Source organism: Chiloscyllium plagiosum, chromosome 2 (assembly GCF_004010195.1).
Source record: "Chiloscyllium plagiosum isolate BGI_BamShark_2017 chromosome 2, ASM401019v2, whole genome shotgun sequence".
Classification (NCBI taxonomy): domain Eukaryota; kingdom Metazoa; phylum Chordata; class Chondrichthyes; order Orectolobiformes; family Hemiscylliidae; genus Chiloscyllium; species Chiloscyllium plagiosum.
In genome coordinates this window covers 106,212,705-106,237,195 of record NC_057711.1, presented here as the reverse complement: position 1 = coordinate 106,237,195, position 24,491 = coordinate 106,212,705, and the positions used below count along the sequence as shown (strand labels likewise).

The window sequence follows — 24,491 nt, the reverse complement described above, 5'->3', positions numbered from 1 at the left end:
CTGCTACGACATCGTATGCTCTTAAAAAAAAACTGAAATGGCAGAAAGCTTAATTTCATTTTGAAAAGGCTGCTAAACCTTGCCAGAGTTGTGTATTCAAGTGCCAGTCAGGGTACAAATATTCAACAATCTCAACCAATGCTTGCTAAAGTGACAGCTTGGAGCTGCATAGAGCAACTGCCGTCTTGATTGTATGCAATGGAAGTGAATGACCATATACTCTTGCACTCCCAGCTACACGCACCACCCAACTGCAGAGCCTTCCTCAACAGTGGACAGTTCATCAGGGAGAGTTGAATGCATCACAGCAAACCTAACAACAGAAACAGAACAACAAGGGTTACCACAGCAAAATAAATGCCACAGGAATGACATCCCCTCATGAAACAATATCACCCAGATGAATAGCCAATTTCAACATCTCACAGGCATACCATTAAGAACAGCATATTTTAAGAACTATGCGTGCAATGAGTTCACAGTGATTGATAAAAATAATGAACTGTTAATATATGTAATTATATATGTTTGTAATTGTAAACTTAACTAACCAAAAATGCATGATAATATATGCCATTTTGTTTTCTATTTTGTATGAAAGGAGGGATGTTTGAATTGAAATAGAATAATGTACAAATTTCAGTCCGAGTCTACAAAAGCGAGGTGATCTCTATATACACCATGTGGGCAAATATAGAGTCATAGATATCTTAAGGTTCACTTCAATAAAGTCCTCCAGTTGATTGGAGTGTTGTATTCATAATTTTGATGCGCAGTTATTTAACATGAAACTTTCCTCATCCCCAAACTGTTGAATGGAATACTAAGAACTATGATTCCTGCCCTCTGTTACAGTAATATATTTACTTTGATGCTCAAGCAAACTCCTCAATTGTGCTCATTATCAATGCAGTGATTGTACAATAAGTATAGCCTGAAACTGCACCCTTCAATGATTTCTAATTTGTTACAGATAATGGAATGTTGGAGCTTTTGCCTACAGGGGTTTGTTCACAATCGCCAAAGGAGCACATCTCCACTTGTCATTTTTTATCACTTTTTAAACTTGTTGTCAAGGCATTAAAGTATCATTATCTTAATTGATTTCTGAAAGAAAGATAGTTGCCCAGTACTCTCAGACTGACTGTCTCCTGTCGTTCATTTTGAAGTTTTGTCAAGTGAGAATAACATCCCTTTTAACCTCAGCTGCTATGAGTTAATAAGATAAAGGCAGATTTCCCTGCTTTTACTACAATCTATTCCTGTAACTCCACTTCGTTAAGTGCTGATATGTAAATACTGAAAACAGAGGGGAAACAGCTCATGCAGGCATGTTAGCTGCACGTTAAGTATGAAATGTGCTTATTGTGACCTTATTACAGTGAAACAGTTGATCATTTTCACAATGCAGAAATTTATTTTAAAGTTGTTATCGATGATAAAAATCTAAAAGCATCCAAGAAATGTATTTTGGCTGTGTCTAAAAGCTGAGGAATTATTATTTATTTGCCATAAGCAAATATTAATTGCAGACAAGATGCCTCCATAACAAGCAAGCTACAGATCTGAACATGAATTTTAAAAGAATGTGCTTAATCCCATCACATCCTTTCCCCGCATCTTCAAAAGACCACCATTTCATCACTGCTTTAATAGTTATTACACTGAAATTCTAGCTCGGTTATTATTCCAAATTACATGAGGAATAGATTCTGGCACTTTAATGGAGGGGAGGGGAGAGTTGAAAGTAGCGATAAACAACTTCATCAAAGACTCAAAAGGGAGAGAAGTATAAAGATCAATGAGTGGGCGTTACACAGGGTTAACCTTTGGCTATATTTTCTACTTGTTCATGCAATGTTGACAACTCAGGTAGGTTAGCATTTGTCACTCATCGCTAATTGGTCGAGATAAGATGGTGGGCTGCCTTCTTAAATCCAAAGGTTATTTCAGCAGGAAGTTAAAAGTCAGTCACTTTGTGTGGAGCTGTAGTCACACAAAGTTCAGATTGGATTGGGTTCTGAAAAAGGTCACTGGACTCCAAACGTAAACTTTATTTTCTCTGCGTAGATGCTGCCAAACCTGAGCTTCTCCAGAGATATTTATTTTTGTTTGTTTCAGATTGGACAATGATAGCACTTCACATCCTTGAAGGACATTGTTAAACCAGATCAGATTTTTAAGGCAATCTGGTAGTTTCATAGTGACAATTATTAGTCCCAGTAATTTTTAAATTACAAATTCATTTAATCAATCAAATTTCAACTTTCCAAGATGTAAATTAAAATAATTTAATTTGATCATTAGTCCAGGCCTCCAGTCTACTGTCCAGTATTATAACAACTAGGCTACCATATCTCTTTTCTCAGAAAAATTCCAATAGATTCTCTAACTAATGGACTGAGTGGTGAAAAAAGACTGAATTATTTTGAGTTTGGATTTTGCTTTATTCATGGCGGACAGAAACAGAAAATGAGGAGGTCTATTCACTTCTGGTCCCATTGCTTCTATGCATATCTTCAAGTGTTAAATGCCCAATTAATAGCTGTTCAGTGGGAAGGATACCAATCATTGGTGCAAATGAAGCCTGCTTCTTGGCCACAAATCCTGTCACTTGCTAGTTTCTGCAGGCTTAGAAACAATCAAGGTAAATTTTTCATGCATTTTTTAGATGCTACAACATTATCACCTTTTTAAATGTTGAATTTTAAGAAAAAAGTGATGATTTATTGTTGCAGGGACAATGCTGCTATCATGAGTACGGTGGACATCATTGCAGCTATGGATAATGCTTTGGAGAAATCATGTTTTGAGTTGCCACAAGACTAGTTAAGGGTTTGGAAAAGAGCATGAAGAGCAATGTACAGAACTTGCTGATATTATGATGAGCAGAGCTAAATGTTTGGTGATAAAAGGGACATTTCTTTTGAAAATCAGTTTTGGATCAAAGGTAATGCTTTTAGAAATGAACAGGGTGAGATTCTAAGACAATGAGGAAGCAAGGAATCTGATTTATGGTCCTCCCATGTTTTGCTCAGTCACTATACTATCTGTAAACAGGAAATTAGGAGGATTTAAATCAAATTTGTTGATTTCAACTGCAACCCTTCAGAACAGTTTACTACAAACACAATTTATTGTCATTAAGTCACATGTCATTTGCCTGCATCAAGTAAACTCCTATGCAGGTTGGTAGACAGGACTTCAAGAGCCAATAGTATATTTGGGAGCATTGCTGCAGTTTTACCAACTAATTTAGTCCAGGTCATAGTGTCATAGAGATGTACAGCACAGAAACAGACAAACGCTAGTCAGTTTCCTGCTGTTTGTCAGTTAAGATCACCTTCCTGTTTGCTTCCAGCACTATTCAGAAACACTATAAAGAACCCAGAATGCCAGTGACAGTTTAACACTCCAAAGTCTATTAGGATACCAGGCTGTCTGTTCAACTATCAGTAATGCCCTAATATTCAGTGAACAGTCTTGGCTCAGATATTGGAATGCAATGAACCACAATGTTTTTAAGGGCTACTGTGAAGTAGGTTGCCTTCAGTTCAAAGAGAACTACTTAACTTATGAACATGAAGTCAAACTCTGGGCTTACTGCAGAGGAATGATTTAATGATGTTTATGGTGATATAATGAAGATGTCAATAGTCATGTAGCAGAGTCAGAGGAAAGAAAAATAATAGACTTTATGAGAGAGAAATTTTGAACATGTTAGAAGTAAATGATGGAGGTTTGAAGAAACCTGTGGGAGTCAAATTATAGTTATTCCTAGATACAGGAAGTGTTCCTGATATAGGACAAACCACAAGGTATCTGAAAGGATATACAAGTATTGAGCAAAAGTGGAACAAAACCATAAACTCCTTATCACGCCTATTACAAATTCAATATTGTTCAAAAGATAATATTAATCAACATCTACATAAATCATGTTTGAAATAACTAAATAGTTCAATAATTTCCCTCCAGCTCCGTCATTCTATGCACCCAGCCCCCCCCCCCCAACCCCCGACATGCTCCCAAACGTTTTAATTCCTTGTTACTTCCTGTTTCTTGTTGCCATCCAATTTCCTTTCTACTTTTCTCACTCCATCACGTAAAACAGGTGCATAAATTGCTGGGGAAACTGAGCAGATCTAGCAGTATCTGTAGTGTGTCAGTAGAGCTAATGTTTCAAGTTCATTGCTTCAGAACTCAAATGCTTTGTTCTAATCTTGTAAAACAGGTAGTTTTTTTGTATTGTGGCTGAGTATTTCCTTTTTGATGTTCATCAACACTTACAGTGTAACTTTACACATAGATAATGCAAAAGACTCTACTTCAACCTCAAAAGACCTGTACACTGCTCAGGACTGCCAGTTGTTCATCCCTGCTATGAATATTCACTGTGTTTCTTTGACTGGGCTTAAAACTCATTTCTACTCAGTGTCTCAGTGTAAAAATAAAGACATACTTATGTAAGTCTATCTTATTAACTCAATGTCTCAAATTGCTTGACAACCATCAAAATATACTTGACGTAGTTCCAATTTTGTCACCTACGAATTGTAGCTACTGATGTATATAGAATTACATCTCACAGGCATTGCAAAATAGAAGCACATCATAATGGTATTTTTGACCTTGTCCATCCTAATTTTTCTAACTCGATAACATTTTACTTTCTTGCTCATACATTCATCAATTTCTCTTCAAATTGATCAATGTGATTTGTTTTATTTACTCTATGTGGTGCCAAACTGCACAAATTAAGCATTTTATCATGGTAATAGGTCATAAAGAAAGTTGTGTTCTTGGTTAAGGTCAAAATAGACTGCTGGGTGCTAAACTGTGCAGTATGTGGTAATGAATTAAAGGGGTTCTGCTCATGTTACTTTACCTTCAGCTATTCCACTGATGTCATGCACAGTCTTTGGATGGAGACAAGGAGTTCAACTTTCAGAAGAAGCAGATGTATCTCGGCCAGCTCCCCAACGTCCCACTAATCATGCCTAACTAGATGTGGATGTTCTTATTGCTATCATGAAACATACCTTCTTGTCATCTAAGAGCCTCATCTGTAGATACTTTACAATGGTGTATCCACTAACATTAATAACTAGATAGACCCAAGAAAAAACAATGGTAAAAGTAGGGCAGAGCAGTAGATGTGATCTATATGGACTTCAGTAAGGCGTTCGACAAGGTTCCCCATGGGAGACTGATTAGCAAGGTTAGATCTCATGGAATACAGGGAGAACTAGCCATTTGGATACAGAACTGGCTCAAAGGTAGAAGACAGAGGGTGGTGGTGGAGGGTTGTTTTTCAGACTGGAGGCCTGTGACAAGTGTAGTGCCACAAGGATCGGTGCTGGGTCCTCTACTTTTTTGTCATTTACATAAATGATTTGCATGCGAGCATTAGAGGTACAGTTAGTAATTTTGCAGATGACACCAAAATTGGAGGTTTTGGTGGACAACGAAGAGGGTTACCTCAGATTACAACAGGATCTGGACAGATGGGCCAATGGGCTGAGAAGTGGCAGATGGAGTTTAATTCAGATAAATGCGAGGTGCTGCATTTTGGGAAAGCAAATCTTAGCAGGACTTATACACTTAATGGTCAGGTCCTAGAGAGTGTTGCTGAACAAAGAGACCTTGGAGTGCAGGTTCATAGCTCCTTGAAAGTGGAGTCACAGGTAGATGTTATAGTGAAGAAGGCGTTTGGTATGCTTTCCTTTATTGGTCAGAGGATGAAGTACAGGAGTTGGGAGGTCATGTTGCAGCTGTACAGGTCATTGGTTAGGCCACTATTGGAATATTGCGAGCAATTCTGGTCTCCTTCCTATTGGAAAGATGTTGTGAAACTTGAAAGGGTTCAGAAAAGATTTACAAGGATGTTGCTAAGGTTGGAGGATTTGAGTTATAGGGAGAGGCTGAACAGGCTGGAGCTGTTTTCCCTGGAGCGTGGAGGCTGAGGGTTGACCTTATAGAGGTTTACAAAATTAGGAGGGCCATGGATAGGGTAAATAGACAAAGTCTTTTCCCTGGGGTCGGGGAGTCCAGAACTAGAAGGCATAGGTTTAGAGTGAGAGGGGAAAGACATAAAAGAGACCTAAGGGGCAACTTTTTCACGCAGAGGGTGGTGAATAGGAAGGGTTTGGAGGGATATGGGCCGGGTGCTGGCAGGTGGGACTAGATTGGTTTGGGATATCTGGTCGGCATGGACAGGATGGCCCGAAGGGTCTGTTTCCATGCTGTACATCTCTATGACTATATAAGTGAATTGGTGTCATCAAACTAACTCAAACAATTCTTTGCCATCATCACATTCCTGTAAGAGGTGACAAATACACAAGATACCAGGAGTAGACATCTAGTAAATAGAATGGGCTACTTGTAGGAATACATTTTATTAGCCACTATTCTAACTATTCACAGGATAAGGTTCGTACAGCACACAGAACTATCTCTCTCCAGAATCTGTTGTCATGTGATCTTTTAGATCACTGATAATGGAAATGGATTGTTTATATATTTAGCAACAACCCTTTACATTACAGTAGGCAATCTCTGAATAAGTTCTGAAGAGGAGATATACCAGACTCAAAACATTTAATCTTTTACTCTATGCAAATGTTGCCAACATTTACTGAGTTGCTCCCGCATTCTATTGTGTAAAGCTACTTCTTATAAATTCCTTATTGGATGTATGAGTGACTATCCTGCATTTTCGACCCCTGGTTCTGGATTGCTCCACAATATAATAAAACAAAGAACATTGCAAAACACAAAACCAATTTTAGTACAGATTACAAGAACAGACCTATTAGTACTGGAAATCAGAAGTAGAGGCAAAATATTCTGAACTATTCAATAGGTCTATCAATGCAGAAAAATGGGAAACAGAAACATTGGCCATTCTAACGTATACCTCAACTCTGAATTGGAAGGTATGCAAGATTCTTTATGGTAATGTATATAATGCTAAGGACAAACCCCCTGCTGGATGCCATGGCAACCGATACTCTTGTTTTATGGAATTTGTTTTAATGGCAATTCATTCTAAAATGAATACAAGTTGCATCAGAGGTCATGTGACTATGGCAGGTCACAATTCCATAATATACAGGAGCACTTCTCCAAACATCCCTTTTCCCTAAAATAATGTTTGAATTCACTATTATTTGCAGTTTTAAGTTGCCATGCATAGTCAATATAGAAAATTACCATTCATGAGCGAAACCTATGTATTAACTGATGTCGGTCCCAATGTTATGAGCGTCTGCATTTCATCCATTATTGATAAACCATTCAACTCTTTGATAGCATATGTGTGAGTTCAAACTAACAATGTATCTGTAATTTATTCATTCCTGGATGATATTCTTTCTGTCAGGACTTCCATTGCTCCCTTAGTGAGTGATTAATCAGAGCAAATTACTTGTCTTCCAAATTCAATGTCTCCACTGGTTTCCAGAGCCCGTTGTCAATTACTTGATTTGAGTGAAAGCTGCTTCTTGCTCTAATCTTCAGTACCACTGTACACCCTCAGTTGTGTTCACATGCTGATGACACATTAGGCAAAACCTTTGCGAGGTAGCTCACACATCCGGCAGATTATTGAACTGTTTTCATATCTTTTGGTTGCTGCATCCTTGTTGCAGATCTCATTGACAGGATCTGGGCAGAAACATTTCACTGTCAGTACATGACCTATGTACTTAACTTCAGCATCTTCAATGTATCTTTTTCAGCTCATTCCAATCTTCTTTCTTACCACTCTTTCCTTTTTTTAAAATTATTGTCTCCTTTGTTTTCACTTGGTTATCATCAGATTCCAGCTCCTTAAAGATGGATTTCTTGGTATTCTTAACATGCTTTTCTGTTTTTCAGGATCTCCTGGATCAATTAGGTCATTGATCCTCTATTTTGTGTTTCAAACTAGACTTGGAACACTTCTCAGCACATGTTGAGTTAGTCTCATGCTGTTAACTACTTTGAGGTGATAGTCACCAGGGAAATGTGCAAGATCTATAAAGATAGCTCAACAATCATTTAGGATGTCCTCAGCAGTCAGTGCATTGGTGACATCCAAATGCTGCAAACTTCATCTGACAGGTATAAGGTCATCATCCAAACTTTAGGCTTGCTTTAGCTGAACTGAGTGGATTTTGATTAGTCATACAGCCTGGAACTATTGATTTCTATTCTTCCCAATATATTTAGCTCTCAGTATCCCATATTTTCTTAGCATTAATATTATTCTATCATATAACCTCAACTTTACTTCAGAGGGTCTCATTTCTATTTAAATTGAGCCTCTACATACAGGAAGGTGAAACACACAATGTTACATGAAACACTCATTTTATACGACATTTCATATTCACTTGATACTCTCTGTACTCATAGAATATTTAACACTTTTAGACTTGATGGTTCCAACCTATTGAATGATATGGGTGATTTGTTAGAACCATCGTCTCACCTCTCTTCAGCAGCCATCTTTCTAGGCTTGCTTTGCTTCTTTCAAGCTAAGGACTTGCTTGCAATGTGCTTCATCCTCTTGCAGTAACCTTTCCCCATGCCTGAAATGTTTTCTTATCTTTTGTTTGGTGTCCTCCAGAATCCTAGCAGGCTGTACTCCAGACTTCTGCTGGTCCATCTGCAAATAGATTGTCTTTATTTACAACTGGTGCTCTTGTTCAGCCTGCGATGTCAGTTAGCATAATGTAAAGCCACATCTATTCTCACATTAATCCTCTTTAGCTGATGATTGACAACATCAAACGTTTTGAATGGGTGGATGGATTTTGTGAATATAATTTTCTCCTCCTTCAGAAGACATGCTTTCATAGCAAGATCTCATGTACAAAAATACAATCTTGTCATCAATAAGAAGTCCAGAATTGTAGCTATCAGCTAGATGTATTGATGTCATCACATTCTCTCTCTCTCTCTCCCAAATATTGGTTTTTAACATATTACAGTCATAAGTAACATAAAGATAGGGTTCAAAATGTGGTTTCGTTTTTTTTTAAATCCTACCCTGCTTCTCAATAAGATCTAGGTTGTAATACACTTTTGAACAATCTTTCCCTAACACTGATAACTGCATCATCATTATTATTTGTTCAGGAGCTGATTTAATTCTGGAGCTGTCTTATCATTTTGCCACTGAGACGAGAAGAAATTCTAATTCTGTCTCATATCACTGACCATTTCCAAAGCAATGCGAGAATGTGAAATTCACAGCCAGCTAAGAGCAAGGTCAATGATAGGGTGGAACACAGGAGAGATTAATTGACAAAAGTACTTATGGTGTGAGATTGGAAGAAATGTAATGAAGCAGATAACAAAGGATGCATCTAAAGCAGTCATAAATTTAGAATCATGAATAGCTGCTACCCTAAAAGCAAATTCGAAAGAAAAATTAATTAAAAACCAAAACCTGTAAAGAGAAAGGAAAGAAAATGGAGCCAGAAGTCAGTGAAATTGTAGAACTCAGAGTTGAATATGGAAAACTGTGATGCATCTAATTGAAATAAAAGTTATTGCTCCTTGAACTTACATTCAGCTTCAATGGAACAGTGCAGATCGCCAAGGCTAAAGAGTTCAGTGTGTAAACAAGATGTGGAATTTTTGTGATATCACTTACAGGATGGATATTAGCCATGATACATGCAGTATGCCTTTTTATAGTTTTCAAATAATAGTATGGGATTTTTCTGTAAGGGCAGACTAGGCCTCAATTTACAACAGGAAGATATTTTGAATAAGGAACTAGAACTAAAATAATCCCACAGTATAGAATTTATGTATAGTATGAGCCATGCATATGATCTGTCCAGTCACAATCTGCAGCATAACATCACACACCCATTAATTTCGTGTCAGCGCACTCCAAAAATCTCTGTTCCTGCCTTATTTGATTTTTCTTTACGTGTGCTTAAAATTTGCATTTTAAAAGTTTAGGCGGTCTACTGTGTGAGCTTTTAATGTTTTGTGAGTGTCATTGATACACTGCAGACTGTGAGGAATCCAACAATTTTCTCAATGTGGACAGGCACCCCCATCTTGCTGCAGTCCAAACTGAATGAACTCCTTTGGATATCTGAAGCGAAATCAGTGACCTGACAAATGTATGCCCCATGGAAACTTGGCTGATTTTATACAGTTCAATTATTCTGGATGGATGAAGTGGGAATGATCAAGTCAGTTATCAAATGGTAACTTCATTTATAGAGAAGTGGTCTTGACAACAGACCTCCAAGCAAAAGGTGGTTAACCTCTTCTGGAATCTCTTTGAGGAAGTTCTCCTATCTCTTTCTCTAAATCCTCCTAAATCTTTTAAGACAACATGTATTTATGTATTGAGTTGTAAGGGTTTGAAATTCATTTTATTTAAGGGTGATGGCTATTGTTTCAATAGAAACTTTCAAAAGGAAGTTGGATAAATTGAATGAGAAACTACTTCAGAGATATGATGCTTACAATGGTGACTGTAATCTCAGAAAAGGTGTGCACAAGCAGGCCATATACAAATAACATGGGGTTGGGATCACGTAGCAAAATTGAACTTGCATTCAAAAATCATATACTGTCTTAAATGTTCAATTTTTTTGCCTCCACTTGGACTTGAAACTTAGACTCATAGCATAAAAGGCAAAATATTAGATCCTAACTCTGCAAAGTCATCACACCCTTCCTGTACCTTGTAATTGACATTTTGCTAAAAAGCCTAATAAATTTTAGGAAATATAGTAAATAACTCTGCTGGCACTGAAAACTAACCATTACTACTGTAGAATCTCAATCTGAAATGTTCTGAATTTTTATGGACATTTAAAAAGTGTCAAATTTGATTTGCATTGTTTTAACTTTTCTTTCTGCTTCTTGGACTCATCTAATCCAAAGGTTCTTTTATTCTCTTTTGATTTCCATACATGATTTGACATTGAACATGCCCACTCTAATTTACATTTCCTTTTTAGTCCTTCATAGAATCATACATTTCCCAGTGTGGAAGCAGGCCATTCAGTCCATCAAGTCCACACCAATCCTCCGAAGAGTATCACACCTGGACTTACCTCTCTATCCTATTGCTGTAACTCTATTTCCAATGGAACATCCACCTAGCCTGCACTTGCCTAGACACTATGAGCAATTTACCATGGCCAATCAACCTAATCTGCACATCTCCGGACTGTGGGAGGGAACCTGAGAATCCAAATGAAACCCACACAGACATGAGCATAATGTGCAAACTCCACAGCGACTGTCATCTGAGGGTGGAATCAAACCAAGGACCCTGGTGCTGTGAGGCAACAGTGCTAACCATTGACCCACCGTGCTACTTTGTATATTTCCCAGTCCTCTCTATTTGTTTTCTGACAGCAATGTCCATTGGCTTGCCCTGCTCACTGTGGTCTGTAATATCTGTTTTCCCTCACTGTGACATTATCAGCACACAATTTCAGTAAATCGACAGGCAAAATATTTTGAGCTGGCAGGTACAAAGGGAAGACCAACAGTTGCAGCCTGATCATCGTCTTGTTGAAACTAACACTTACCTCTTTGCTTCTGTCATCAGACATGGGGCTAGTTTAATGAAGTAGGAGAAAGTGAGGACTGCAGATGCTGGAGATCAGAATCGAAGAGTGTGGTGCTGAGAAAGCATATCCGGTCAGGCAGCATCCAAGGAGCAGGATAGTCAACATTTTGGGCATAAGCCCTTCATCAACCTCATTCCTGATGAAGGGACAATGCCCGAAATGTTGACTCTCCTGCTTCTCGGATACTGCCTGACCGACTGTCTTTTCCAGCACCACACTCTTTGACTCTAGTCTGATCAAGATTAACCAGTTTGATATAGAAAGTAAAGGAGAAACTCAGCAAGTCTGGTATTATCTGTGGTGACAGAAACAAAGCTAATATTTCACATCCAAGATGACTCATTAGAGCAATGGAAGTGTAATGGATTTTTTTCAAAATGCAGGGTGGGACAACTGGAACAGAAAGAAGTTTCAGGAAAGTGTCATGTTGGGTGCTTCCTTTGGAACAGGGAATTATAAACCAGGTAGACAAATGGTAAATCTGAACTGGAACACTTTATTACCAATGCTCATACCTCCACAGCCAGTTCTGGCCTCAACCCAAGCTCTTCCCATCACCTGACCAGCTTCCTTAAAGGGGCAGCATCCCAACAACAACACATAACAGAAAGGTTATAGGGTGAAGGACATTATATCTCAAAGGTAACAAGGAAAACTCATCAAAGGGAGTCATGATAGTTACAGAGAAGAGACAAAGCACAAATTCAGAGCAGGTATTAACGTCAGAATAGAGGTCAGTCTGATCAATTAGGTCAGTGGTCTTAAATCAGGCATTGAAAGAAACAGATGCATGCTCATTTGTAAAGGAAGTATGTGGGCGTGAGGGAAACAACTAATCAATACACAAGAAAACTACCAAAGAATGATAATAAACTTATGAGGAGAAAATCTATACAGGAAGAGATGAATCCTAATATCGGAGCATTAGAATTTCTAACTGTTTGCTGGAAAAGAGCTTTAGCCCATGTGGAATCACTTCATACCTGTGTCAGATAAACTGGTCTGAGTTTGCTGAATTAAGGCTGCTGCATTAATTAATTTAAAAATGCCCAAATATTATACCTGTATTACTTTTAAAACTATTTATACTCTTTCCTCCAGAGAGCCCGAACCAACGTTTATCTTTCTCCTCGTTGCCTTTGTGGTTAAAACAATCATTACTCTGACTCCAGCTTTATATATTATCATTTCTCTTTAGTTGATTTAAAATTAAAAATATTTTAGTCGATCTTAATCCTGTGAAGAGCAAGAGAGTCAGGGCTAATTGTATCTGTCAGCCAAAATCTGTAAAATGAGTTATCTCAGCATTGCTGTTTGTGGAAACGTGCTGGTCTTAGTGCTTAGTGGCTACATAGGTGGCAGTGGCATTTACAAAAGCAGAAGGCCTCCTCCCTCAACTTCGTCTCTGGAAGGAAACTTTTGTAGGGCCTTCCTACCTTGTTGCCCATTAAAGCCCTTAAATGGGCACTTAAGGGTCACATAATTTATTTCATTGCCTCTGATACTAACTCAAGAGGTGGCAAATTAGCTCATCACATGGAGCTTGACAAGCAATTGATGTGGGACAGGCAGGGGGCACTGAGAGCTAGCGCCTTGTCCTTGCTGTCAAACGCTCCCACTCACAACACCCTCCAAACAACCCATACCCACCATCACTTGCCTGTGACTGAGCCTGAGACCTAGCCCATCATTCATCTGAAGCTTCAGTGGGGTGTCACACGAGCATCAGCCACTACCTTTCTGCTGGTACTGCTGCGAACAAAGTCAAGCCTCTGATTGATTATCATCTCTTGGTGTATGGGACATTTCCTTGCCCTTCCCATGGTCTTTGATCTCATGGGAAGGCCTGTCAAGTGCCTGAGTGGCATAAGATATGAGCTTGTCCATAACATGCAATGGAGTCTTTGAAAATTCTGTCACTGTAAAAAGGTAACTTTATCCTGGGTTTTTTTGAAGAGAGGTTGTAAAGGCAGAGGTTCCAAAATATTTAGGGAGCTAGAAAATGAAAAAAATTAACAATGGAAGGGGAGTGGCCAGATTTCCCAGTTCAGAGAAATCCAGTTTTTTTTTGAGCTGTAGCAGTCACAAGATGTGTGAGCAAGCTTCAGGAAGTGATTCCTAACTGACTTTCTCTTGTTCCCTCCTCTCTGTAAGAATCTATATTTGAATTTACTTTTTTGTCAAGTGGTGTGTTTATGGGATGTTACTGGATTGGAACAGTTAATTAATTAAGTTGGTTAACTTTCCCAATAGTTAAGTTATTCTAAATTCTGCTTTGCTTTGTTCATGTTTCAACTGTCGTGTTTAAATAAATTCTGTTTTGCTTAAAGCCTAGTGGTTTGACCAGCTGCAGCACACCTGGAATATTCAGTCACATCTGCCTTTAAATTCAGAAAATGTTAGGGTCTAGGCAACCTGAAAATATTTTGAGGGGATCTGGCCTGGTTCTGTCCATTTTCTAGCCAATTGCTAAGATCTCTGTCACTTCTACAACATTTCATCTGCTGTGTCTAAATTAATTGCCATGGTTCCTACCTCACTACAGAGGTTCAGAGTATTACTTCATTAACTATAAAATACATTGTGATTTCCCAATATCATGAAAGGTGCTATACAAATTTGAGCTCTTTATTATTTTAAGCAGGCTATCCATTGAACCATAATTTTTTGGAGTTTCTATTTTAACTCAAAAGGAGGGAGCCTGTCTGCTCAGGCTTATTCTTAATAGTTTTACAGGCATTGCTGCAAGGGTTTGGTACAGACCTCTGAGTACTTCTCCCACAGCAGCTCGGAAGATACGAAGAAGGTTTTGTCATCGATAACTAATCAAAGCACTGGTTCTTATTTCCAAATTCTCTTTATCCAATTAATGCAATTTCATCCATGCTGTTCTGAAATTCTTTTTGTGGTATCTCCTGAATTGCAATTCTACCACTTTGCACATTCTTCTTCTTGCTTTTATCCTCACTGATGGTGAATTGAAAACAATTTATTTTTTATAAAGCTTTCTTTAACACAGTAAAGACATTTTGGAGGAGTGTTAGAAGAGTAGGATTATCATTAGCCTGTTAAGAAGAAGTCTTCAACAAAGAGGTTGATCTGAACAATCTTAAAGGAGGAGGGTGAAGTAAAGACAGAGGGAATTGTGTAGAGCTTTGATCTCATCCTTCTCATTATGGAAGTGATGGACAACCTAATGAGAATTCTAGTGAACTATCCACAGTTGAGGCTCCAGCTTTCATTGAAGCTTGGGCCATACATTGCCCCAGTTCAAATGAACACCATGTGATCTGTGCATGCTACCATTCTTGCTCAGACTACTACTCCAGAGAACACTGCTCAAAAAGACATGCAGCCTCAAACAACAGTCCAGCTTACTAAGATTGCTGAGGTTGTAATCCATGGGAATGGCAGTAGCTCTCTGGAGTACAATCCGACTCTGAAGCCTTAGGGTGACAGCTTTGTCTTCCCCCACTGCCACTCTGCCAATGCCCTTGCTGTTGCCTGTTAGCAAGCCAGCCCAAATTGCTGCCACCTAGTCTAAGTCTGGCCCTCAAGATGCATAACTATTCAAAGACCACCCTGCACAACCATCTGCTTCTGCTTTGGACTAATATCTGTATTCTGCCAGCAATTATGTTGATTAAAATACTTAGTACTGGTTAAACAAGACATGAGCTACTGACATAGTAGCCCTGAAAATAAAAAAAAGGTCTTTAAATGAAAATAATTTAGACACAGATGTTGACATGATGGAACTGTGATCACCTCTTATTGGCAGCTTGTGCCATTGTGCGATTATATTTGGGAAGAAAGATTGTTGATATACCGTCTTGGAAACAAATCAACTTTGTAGTTTGTGTTAATGGCTACCTCATTGTCATACCTCATTATCCTCTTTTGGCACCCTCAGAGGACAGTATATATTTGCTTGTGCCAATTCTCACCTCGTGGGGTCTGGTAAGGATGCCAAAGACCAACTGGAATGAGAAACAAGTGATGGATATATGTTAGTTAGATGATTAAGTGAAAACGGGGTATATATATATATATAGGGAAAAAGTAATCAGTTTGTCAGAATTCTGTTGTGTGACATGGAATAATACTCTGACTAGAAAAGTGTATGCCTGGTCTCTGTCTAACCAATCTTTACCTCTGGTGTCTATAGCATTCGATATTTCATCGAATATAGTCAGCCTATTATTTCACCTTCTTTGCGATAATAATTCCCATTCCAAATCTATGAAAGGATGTGTGACTAATGTATTTCTCAGACTAATTTGTGCAGAATCATGCAGCATATCTTTAGATCAGTTCAATTTTATCCATATCACTCACCATGTAATGATCCCACATGCAACTTACATACACCATGACTGGACGAACAAATGTTGGGTAAACTATAATCATGATTTCTTTTGTTGCCAAAGATATCACATTCAAAGTCCAAGAGCCTTATTTGCTTTGGATGCTATCTGCTGAAATTATTGCAGACGGTTTTAAGATAAGCCACAGGTATGGTTTTATGTCTATCTAGGTGATGGAGATTTTGATTACACAGCTTAAAACTGCCTTTTAGGGAGGCTTTTTTTTCTTGATGATGTATATATCATAGCAACTTTTGCATTGCATGCCATCCCTCTTTGGCTCTACCGTTTTTGCAATTCTACAAGATCAATTTGCAGTGAATTGGTGAGATTTTGAGTTTTCCCTGATATGTAAACCACCATTGTCAAAATGTGTGGTTTTAATAACTTGCTTGGGCATGGTATTTATATCCGTCAAAGCAAAATAACATCCTGACACAGGTTTTGGGACACTCCAAAGAGCACATTGCTATAAGAGAATGATTACCATCTCACATCACTTTATTTCTCCTTTAGATAAGGAATGCAGATCTAATTTAGCAGCTAACAAGAACCAAGTGCTGGAAAATAGGACTAGACTAATTTAAGATGTCTGATTGGGATGGACGAGTTGGACAGAACGGTCTGTTTCTGTGCTGTATATCTCTATGATTATGAGGAATATTTGCAAAGACTATTGAGAAATCTCAATGTTGCCAGTTGAGAAAGTATATTTCTTTTGAATCTTGAGGTTAGATCAATAAAAATCTATATCAATTATTTATTGGCAGATCTTTTTGACCTAAAAACAGGCTATCAACCAGAGAATTGAGAGTTTCAAAGTGCTTCACGACATGAGAATGAAGAATTTATTCAAGTGATTTACATTAACACTGGTGAGAAATATCCATCTGTGGTTTTCTGGTTGACATTTATCCTCTTCCTTGAATATGCTAAAGATTTCAGTTTGGATTTGCCACCCTGATAAATGGACAGTATCGATCGACTCTTGAAAAGATTAGTTAATGTTGGAGCCATTTCATCAGCTGATAACTTTAAAATGCAGCTAAGTATTTTTTCTAGACCTAAAGCTTCATTTGAATTTATTTCATACAATTCCAAAACATACCCTTTACTTATAACAAGGTTTAATATGCCTGGTAGGTAGTCACTGCCTCAATTCAATGTAGCTCTTAAATTTTTTCTCAGCTGCCCATGGTACCATTTATAATTTCAAATTATTTATTTCTCTCAGCATCAAAACTATGGAGCTCTTCACCTCCTTTTGTCTTCCCTTGCCTCTAAATTATTCAAACTCCTTCTAAAACTCATGCTTGGCACCATCCCATCACTACATCCTGGTTTTCTTTTCTATATTACAGATGTGCAGTAGTCCACGCTGAGATTTTTCATGTAAGTTTTTCCTGGTTAAATAAAGGAAAAGCTGTTTGACACATATACGTGCTACATCAAAACCCTGTGAATTGTTTATACTTATACAGCTTTCCTATAGGCTCTGTCACTTGAAACACTGATCAAATAAATGCTCATTCAGTCAGATTCGCTTTTCTAGAAAATACTTCTTTCACTACATTTTATCCAGTGCATCATTGAAGAAAAAACAAATGGACTTTTAAAGCACCTTTCATAGCATCAGATTGTACAAAGACATCCCAAAGTGCTTTGCAGCCAATAAAATATTTCTGTGTTCAACAGAGTTAGTTGAGGGATACACCTTGGTTGTGCCATTCAAGGAACTTCCCTCCTCTTCAATGAATAATGCAGTACAAGTTCCTTTTCAAGTTCGCCTGAGGAGCTGAATGTGATTTAACACAAGAAAAACACGGAGAATGTTGGGAATTGGAAATCAAAGTAGAAAATGCTGGAAATGCTTAGCTGGTCACGCAGCATTGCTTTAGGTTCTTTCGTAGATGGCACCACTGACAGTGTAGTTTCCACCCAGTAGATTATAAGTTCCTGTAATGGAGTGAAGGTTGAGCCTACATTCTTCTGACTTGGACAGTAAGAGTCCTGGCCCATAAGTCAAGGCTGTCATGTTAAACGACATGAGATGCACTTAAATCGCACGAGGTCAGATGTGAATGAACTGCTGTCCTTTGCCTGATCTTTTCTCTCTATGTCAATATTAGAGCCAGAACATTTATCTACTCATTTTATTGCCATGTCTTTGTCTACCATGCTCTTGAACAGCTTTACTTTTCTTTGGCAGTGATAGCTTATTCTCCTCCCAATAGTTATCTAGCACTGGTGCAACAGCTTATCAAGCTGAATTGAGAATTCAGTGTTGAAGGTAATTAACTAATGCTGACTGAATATAAAAGATGACTGTATTCTCAAAGCTGCTTGTTTTGAGATTCTCATTAAAATTCAACATTCAACAAACAAAAATAAGAATTGATTTTGCATGCAGAATGACTTCAACATTTAGTCAATTAAACTGTACAAGCCAAAGAAAAAGAAAAAATCACCAATATTGCAGTCATACTAAATTGTGCCTTTGTAAGAAATAAATTCAATGTCATGACTGGAAACTTGGAGAAAGGAATTTGTGGTGACAGACTGTTAAAAGTATCTGATTCTGATCAATGAACACTTTTAATTAACATTGGACGTGACAAAAGTGCAGGTATCAGTCACTGCCAATGCTGTGTTCAGTGGAATGAGACATTAAGTTGGAAATATAATAACGTTGTTAAATTTAAGAACACCATACTCATTATTGAATATACATAGAAAATTATGACTCTCGGATGATTCACAAACGAATGAATTATTATATTCTGGGTCAAGGAGGGTGAAATTAAATGGGTTACAACAGCCCCGGTGAGATTTATTTGCACAATATGTATTCATAGCTTTCACCAGGACTTTGATGGCAATCTCGTTTTGTTGCATCTTTGATTTATAGGTAATTGGAGCAGCATTTCTAAAAAAAAATCAGTCTTTGAATGTTGGTAACACAGGCAAAGCAAGCATTTATTAGTCTGACTTAATTAATAAGAAACGGGAGCAAGAGTAGGCCATTCTGTCCCTCAAATCTGCTCCACCATTCATTTATGCCATTGCTGATTTTCTACCCCAGCACCATTTTACAGCACTATCCCATGTTCTTTGAAGTTTTTATGAAGACATCTAACACTCTTAGTCTTAAACTAGTGAACCTCAAAGAATTCTCTTGGAAGGGAGAATTCTAGAGTCACCTTACTCAGAGTGAAGAAATTCCTCCTCCTCTCAATCCTAAATGTCCTGTCCCTTATTCCCAGACTGCGTCTCCTAGTTCTAAATGCCCCAAAATAGGGGAACAATCCCCTCCACATCTATCCTGTTGAATCCCATAAAAATTTCATATGTCTGAATGAGATAATCTCTTATTCATCTAAATTGCCGAGAATGTAGGTCTAGTCTATTTAATTTTTCCTTTCCCCTCCATTCTAGGAATTTGTTTTGTGAATCTTTGTTGACCATGAGATCACAAAATATAGGAGCTGAATTAGGCTATTCAGCCCATTGAATCTGCTCTGCTATTTGATCACGGCTGATCTGTTTCTTAATCACATTCCCCTGCCTTCTCCATGTAACCCTTAATTCTCTTACTAATCAAGAACCTATCTTTCTATCTCTGTCTTAAATACGTTCAATAAGTTGGCCTTCATAACCCCCTGTGGCAATGACTTCCACAGATTAACTATGCACTGACTGAACAAAGTTTCCCTCATCTCAATCCTAAAGTGTCATCCTTTTCCTTTTGAGCCTGTGACCTCAGATCCTAGTCTCTCCAACTTAGATTAGATTAGATTCCCTACAGTGTGGAAACAGGCCCTTTGGCCCAACAAGTCCACACCGAGTAACCCACCCAGTCCCATTGGGCAATTTAGCATGGCCAATTCACCTGACCTGCACATCTTTGGACTGTGAGAGTAAACCAGACCACCCGGAGGAAACCCATGCAGACACGTGGAGAATGCACAAACTCCACACAGACAGTCACCCAAGGCTGGAATTGAACCTAGGACCCTGGTGCTGTGAGGCAGCAGTACTATCCACTGAGCCACCATGCCACCCTCATCTCATCCTTCTAATCTCCACAGGCACAAAGTCCTTAACCACTCATCATTTGACAAGCTCTTCAATCCCTTCGATCATTCTTGTAAACCTCTTCGGGACCCACTCCAACAGCAGCACATCCTTTCTCAGTTATGGCACATAAAACTGCGACATTTCCTCCATGACAAGTTTATCTAACCATGTGTGGTGAGACTAAAACTTCACACAACACACCAGTGTGGTCTCACCAAAGCTTTGTATAATTGCCCTACGATGTCGTTATTCCAATATGCAAATGTACTTGTAATAAAGGCCAAGATAGCATTTTCATTCTGATCGTATCTGCATGTTAACTTTCAATGACCCATCAAGAAGGACACACAAGTACATCTGAAGTTCAAAACTACTCAGCTTTTCCCCATTGCAGGAATATTGCCCTCGAGAAGCTGCTTTCTTGAGCTGCTGTAGTTGAGACACGACTACAGCGTCAAGAAGTGTATTTTGTCTTGTTTCTTTTGTGAAGCGACGTTGAAACAGAGGTCAGTTCCAATCCACTAATGTAAATAGCTTGTGAGACCTTGAGTTTCTTTTTAAAAGTTGGAACCAAAAAAAGCAACCTGAAGAGGGGCACATATTGTTGTTAGGAAAGGTGCTATAAGATTCTGGCCCGGAACCAGAGAAGAAATGTAGTATTGCTCCAAATCAGGGTCAAAAGGAACTTGCAAATAATGGTCCCATAAGTCAGCTTCCCTTATTTATCCTGAGGTAGATGTTGCATGTATCAAAGGCACTGCTGAAAGAGCCTCAACTTGTTGCTGTAGTGCATCTTGTACATGGTACCTTTTGCTGCCACTCTCCACAGTGGTGGAGGGGATAAATATACAAGATGTTGGAAGGGGTACCAAATAAGTAGATTAATTTAATCTGGATTGTATTGAGCTTCTTGGGTGCTTTTGGACGTACACACATCCAGTCAAATGGGGACTACTCCTGTTGATAGTGGACATACTTTTGGTGAATTAAGAGGTCAGTTTCTCACATCACAATTCTTAGCCTCTGACTTGCCTTTGGAGCCATCCCTCTATGTTGAACACCACTTGGAGGAATTATCAAAGATAGCAAGAAGGGGGTGGAGAGGGCTTGGGTTGGGAGGGGGATGGGTAGAAAGTATCTGAGTGCAAGACTTCAATATGCATCACCAAAAGTGGCTTGGCAGGATCATTACTGACTGAGCTGGCCAAGTTCTAAAGGACATAGTTGCTAAACTGGACATGCAGTAGGTGGTGAGGGGACAAATAAGAGAGAAAAAGGATACTTGATCTTGTTTCATTCTTGTAACTGCAGCAGATACATCTGTCCATGACAGAATCAGTAGGAGAGACAACTGTACAGCCCTTGTGGAGAAGAGATACCACTTTTACTTTGAGAATATCCCCTATCGTGTCATGTGGCATTATCACTGTGCTAAATGGATAGATTTTGAGCTGATCTAGCATCTCAAAACTGGTCATTCATGAGGTGCTGTGGGGCAGAAACAGCAAAGAATTGTATTCAAACACAATATATGACAATATATTCTCCAATACTTTCTGTTCTTGATTCAAATTTCCACCATCCACAGTTCTTTGTTTTCATTAGAATATACAACCTCACAGTACAGCATATATCATATACTAACACAATCAGTGAGCCAGGGAATCAACTGCAGAGTGTAGGAGAGCTTGCACATATCTAAAATTAGGTGTTGACATGATAAAGCTGCAACACTTCATCACTTGCATGTCAAGCAGCGTGAGCAGTAAATGATAGACAGACTGAAGAGATTCCACTAACAACAGGTCAGGTCCAAGCTCTGGAGTGTTGCGACATTCAGTCATGGCTCATGGTGGACAATGAACAATTCATTGAAGGATGAGGTCCCACAAACATTCCCATCCTTAATGCTGGGGAAGCCCACAACATCAATCATTCAGTTGGCTGGACAGCTGGTTAGTGATGCAGAGAGACACCCACAGGGCGGGTTCAATTCCCACGCCTCCCGAGGTTACCACAAAGGTTCCTCCTTCGGAACCCCTCCCCTTGCCTGAAGTGTGGTGATGTTCAAGTTAAATGCACTACCAGTCATCTCTATCAAAGGAGAATGCAGCCCTTTGGGACTAATGTGCCTATATTCAGAGATTAGATTAAAAAGAAGTTTATATTTTTAAAATCCCAATTTCAGTTGTAATAATAAACTATGCTAGGTTACCATTCAAACATATCGAGAAATATGTTTTACAACACAATAATTTTTTTAAAAAAGTACTTTTAAAGTGCTGGCCAATAGTGTAGGTTTGTGGCAGAATTTATATTTGAAAATATGTAAATAAGTTTGAACAGAAAACAGAAAAATATCCTCTGGCACTGGCATTATTTTGAGTGCAGTTAGCCCCTCAAAAATTGCTTAAGTGCAAAGAAAAAGCCTTTGCTAAAGTTTCAACACATCTCCATCTTCTGTAATTCCCGCAAAAATGTTCATAACTGTGGTATGGATCACCTACTCATTTACCTCTCTGCTTCTGGTTTTGTATACTTCATTTGTATACAAATCAAAAATCAACCAAAGGCCCTACTGCACATTCGTTGAGGAGATTTCCATAAATTTATTTTGTATAACGATCATGCTGGCCAGCAGCAATTATAGTGATTCAAACACTTATCTTCTTTAATTATATTCTTTGATCTTTTCAGTCTGACTGAGTTCACGAAGACCAGTATGAATACAAAGCAAGGATTGCAATAGTAAAGAACTGAACCCCACACAAAACAAAATACTGGACATCAAACTCATGAGCAGCTTTAAAGAGACTACATCAGTTTACATTCTAGGCAGATGCAACTGTTTTATTTCAAAAATGATGTTTCAGATTAAAAAAGAATCACTCTGATCACTAGGGACTGATTGGACCGATTACTGAATGGCAAGTACTGTCCTAGGAGGAGTTTGTATATGATGGGTCTATATTCTCTGGCATTTAGAAGAATGAAAGATTGTCTAATTGAACAATATTGAATTCACAAATGGCTTGACAGGACAGATCCTGTGAGGCTATTTTAAGTCCAGAATGACGGGCCATTGTCTTAAGGTATGTGGCCATCTTGGATGAGTTTTGATAGAATTTTGGACATCAAGGGGTTTAAAGACACTTGATGGGAAAGTGGAGTTGAAATTGAAGATCAACAATGATCTTATTAACTATCAAATCTATGAGTCCTTACATCCAACTCCTATTTTTATCTCTCATGCTCTTTAAATCAGTACCACAACATTATTCCACTAACCCAGCCACCATAGACTGGTAAGCCCATTTGAAATGTTAGAAGAAGTGCAGGTACAGATGTCTGTGAGTAACTAGCAGTGACACTTACCTTGGGCCAGTTTGATCCGTCATTGAATATCAGAGATGTCTTCTAATGTGATGATAGATCTCCATAATGCTTGTGAGAATTGAAAGAAGAAAATAAAACACTCCTCTCCAACTTCGGCTCAATAGGGGGCCATTTAACATCTGCACAAATTAGCTTATCACTTCCAGAATGGAATACCTCAAATCAAGTCAAGCTCTGAGACACTTCCAAAGGCATTATCGGAACTTGAGCGAGCTTTCACTTGACATGACTTCTGCTTAGTCTTTTAAAGGGCATATCATTAAAGGACAGCATAATTGCTATTTTTTTTAATCTCTGGATCTCTCCAAAGATGACACTAGTTTCTCTGTGCATTGGAACTGAACATGTGATGCTTAAAACGTCTAGCTCATGCTTCATCCCTGGTTTCCAGCTCTTAATATGGCTTTTAAAATTTTTCACTGAGATCAAACCCAGGTATAGCCAATTAAGCATAATGGGCATCAATAGCAAGCAGACTCACTTAATCAAACATAGTACAATTGAACAGTACAATCATGATGCAGGAGGAGGTTATTTGACCTATCAAGTTCATAGGATAGGATAGGGAGTGAAGTAGGTACTGGATGAAATATCCTATATAAGCCCGAGAATTCTCCTGAAACAATTTCTTGCCTTAGAAAAGTAGAACACCTTATCATAAACACTGACTTTCTACTTAAACAGACTAGGTCAAACAGGATCTATTTACAATTACCTCCAGTGGTAGTCCTTTCTGGTCCAAGAATTTCTGGAATCTAATTTTATGGATTGTTTAATCATTTCAGCTCATTATTCACTCTACTGTTGTATGAAACTTGATTGACAGATGGTTCCAGTTTTTAAGTTATATTTCTGAAAAAGACGTCCTGATGCTGAATTAAAACATAGAACATAGAACAGTACAGCACAGAACAGGCCCTCCAGCCCATGATGTTATGCCGACTATTGATCTTCATGTAGGCACCCTCAAATTTCTGTGACCATGTGCATGTTCAGCAGTCTTTTAAATGTCCCCAATGACTTTGCTTCCACAACTGCTGCTGGC

At 38.4% G+C, this 24,491-nt stretch overlaps 1 long non-coding RNA gene across 1 annotated transcript; it reads right to left on the bottom strand.

Annotated features, from left to right (window-relative positions):
• Positions 1–8,551: 8,551 nt before the first annotated feature.
• On the bottom strand, positions 8,552–23,803 carry LOC122539364. The gene is made up of 3 exons (XR_006309055.1): positions 23,426–23,803; positions 15,493–15,586; positions 8,552–8,656 (listed from the first exon to the last, which is right to left on the bottom strand). It is a non-coding gene; the product is annotated as an uncharacterized LOC122539364 (long non-coding RNA).
• Positions 23,804–24,491: the final 688 nt, after the last annotated feature.